General features: G+C 45.7%; 1 non-coding gene across 1 annotated transcript; it reads left to right on the top strand.

Annotated features, from left to right (window-relative positions):
* The first annotated feature begins 482 nt into the window (after positions 1–482).
* LOC128113124 (U1 spliceosomal RNA) lies at positions 483–654 on the top strand. The gene has a single exon (XR_008219349.1). It is a non-coding gene; the product is annotated as a U1 spliceosomal RNA (small nuclear RNA).
* The last annotated feature ends 2,262 nt before the right edge of the window (positions 655–2,916 follow it).

Here is a 2,916-nt window from a genome sequence, read left to right as displayed (position 1 = left end):
CTCGTCCACTACTGGCTGCACAGCAATCGGCCGTGGAGGCCATGGTCTCCATAGGAGCAAGGTCTGTGGTGTAAAGGACAGTTCCTGAAGAGAACCACACCTTCTTCCTACCCTCCTACCCTTCAACTCTAATTGACTGATTAGAATCCTGACGCTGGGTAGAGGCTGGGATGTCACAAGCAGGAGACAGGTGGTTTTTTTTTTTTTTTTTTTTTTTTACTTTCTCCAGTCTCCTTGATAGCCATTTTTGGCCCTCCTCTGTGTTGCATGGCATCTTTGCCACCATGTGTAAGTCCCTTGGAGTGCAGGAAGAGATCCCTTGTTTCCAATCAATCAGAGGACCAAGAATGCTGTTGGCTTCTGGGGCTTCTAGCAGACTTTGCTCTCACTTGACTGTAATGTGCCTTGCTGACGTTTCCACCAAAGTATTTGAAAAGCACTTTGACTTATGACTTTGTTCTGTTACTATAAACCCTTTCTCAGTACCTACCTGTCAGGGGAGATAACATGATCAAGAAGGTGTTCCCCCCTCCACCCCCAGGGTGAGACTTATCTGTTGCACTTGAGATGTGCTGACTCCTGTAATTTCCCCTAGTGCGGAAATTCATCTGCATAATTTGTGGTAGTGGGGAACTACATTTACACTCTTCCCTGAAAATAAAAATCAAAAAATAATTAAAAGCTTCATCAAGCTGTTACCACATTGGGACAAGGAATTTGGGTAACCTAAATCTGTATTTCCTGGCTATGGTCTTTAGCTCCAGAATAAACTCTCTTTAAGGGTGAGAGTTGTGCCTTTTGCATTGACGTTGGAGGTAGAAAGGAAAGGGCTTGGAGGCCAGGACGGGTCTTCATGACGGCTGCGCCTTGCGAAGCTGGGGGGAGCGATTATTGTGGGACCCATCGTGTCCAGGCGACCAGGCTATCTCACTGTGGTATCACACACTGAGCAATAAGGGTGGAGGATAGAGGTAGTGGATATTGGTCATCAGACAATTTCTAAATGATCATGTAGAGAGTAGACCCAGGGCAAGCAGAAACCCAGTAGAACACTCCTTTTGGGTGTATGATGGCTAGGTGGCAGCGAAGTTGGTAGACGTGGTGTGAGTGGCACCAGAGGCTATGACTTGCAGAGTAAGCCTCTGGGCCTCGCTGTGGGCGGGAGGAGAGTGCTGTGGGATGTTCTGTATGGCAAATGTGTTGCTGATTAGTCAATAAATAAAACACTGATTGGCCATTGGCTAGGCAGGAAGTGTAGGCGGGACAAGGAGGAGAATAAAGCTGGGAAGTGGAAGGCTGAGTCAGAGAGACACTGCCAGCCGCCACAATGACAAGCAGCGTGTGAAGATGCTGGTAAGCCACGAGCCATGTGGCAGGGTATAGATTTATAGAAATGGATTAATTTAAGCTGTAAGAACAGTTAGCAAGAAGCCTGCCACGGCCATACAGTTTGTAACCAATATAAGTCTCTGTGTTTATTTGGTCGGGTCTGAGTGGCTGTGGGACTGGCAGGTGATAGAGATTTGTCCTGACTGTGGGCCAGGCAGGAAAACTTAAGCTACAGGAGAGGAGAGGAAAGGGAGCTGCGGTGGCCACATCTGGTTCATCCTGGCTGCTGAGGCTGGCTATGTCTGCAGGGTGGAGGCTGCCAAACCATGAAAGGTGCAGACCTACAGGTGACACTAGATGTGCAAGCGGACAGCTGAGATATTCGAGCCTCCAGTTCTGCAAGAACACTGGGCCCACGAGGCAGACATGGGCATCACGGACTCTGGGAGAAGGCGTATTGAAAACCCCAGGTCACCTAAGTCAACAGCTGGGATTGATCAGAGGGATGCAGGTTGAGACACCTCTGCAGTGTGGAGCATAGAGGACCCATGCTGTCATACCCTGTGTGACATCATGAGGTCAATGAAAGCTGTGGCAAGAGCTGAGGCAAGGCTGAGGCTGAGAAATGGCCATTGGTATTCCAAGCTCAGATATCAGAAATTAGCATTCAATACAAGTGACACTCCCAATGCTGTGCTGAACTCATACAACACAAACCAAGAACTGTAGCCTTGGACCCAGTTGCCAAACCCTAATCTCTATACCCATGGGGCTAAGAGATTCATTATCTGTCTATCTATCTATCTATCTATCTATCTATCTATCTATCTATCTATCTATCTTTTTATTTATTACCTTTCTCAATGATTGGAAAAACGAAAGGAAGATTTTGTTTTTGCATGTGTATATGTCTATGTTGTGTATGTGTGTATGCATGTTTGTGTGTATAAGGATACACATGTGTATATCTATATCTATATCTATATCTATATCTATATCTATATCTATATATATATGCCAGATTTTGGAATTAAGTCAATGGGTATTTTTCCTACATAGCAGTCTTTCACTGACCCCTTACTGATTCCACTAGTGTAGCTACCCTAGGGACCTCTGGTCTCTGCCTCTCAAGTGCTGGGATTACCCGAAGGTGACCATGCCAGCCTGGCTTTTTTTTAAATCTGGATGATGGGATTTGAACTCTGGTCTTCACACCAGAGTTCATACACTGTATGGCATACATTTTATCCACTGAGCTATCTCCCCTGCCTTAAAGGAAGATTTTGTGATATGAAACTCATACGGAATTACTACAAGTCCCAAGATAAGATGCTAATTTAAGTAGAATGTGAACAATGCTTGTTGTAGACCCCCTATTCTGAGTTTACTACATATCCTAATCTGTCAAGAATTGATGGATATGTCTTTCTCCCCCATTCAAGCCTTGTCATGAGGGGTTGTTAGCAATGAGGCAGCCATACTGTTCTGAGATCAGCCCCCATCTTTCTTTGTTTATTCTTTCTCTCTTTGATGCAGTGCAGGGAACCATGGACTTGACCTGGTCTAGCATGTCAGGGAGGCATGCGT

The sequence above is a fragment of the Peromyscus californicus genome, unplaced genomic scaffold (assembly GCF_007827085.1).
Source record: "Peromyscus californicus insignis strain IS unplaced genomic scaffold, ASM782708v3 Scaffold_17__1_contigs__length_78620276, whole genome shotgun sequence".
Lineage (NCBI taxonomy): Eukaryota > Metazoa > Chordata > Mammalia > Rodentia > Cricetidae > Peromyscus > Peromyscus californicus.
The sequence above is the reverse complement of the archived record's forward strand: the minus strand, read 5'-3'. Positions and strand labels throughout refer to the sequence as shown.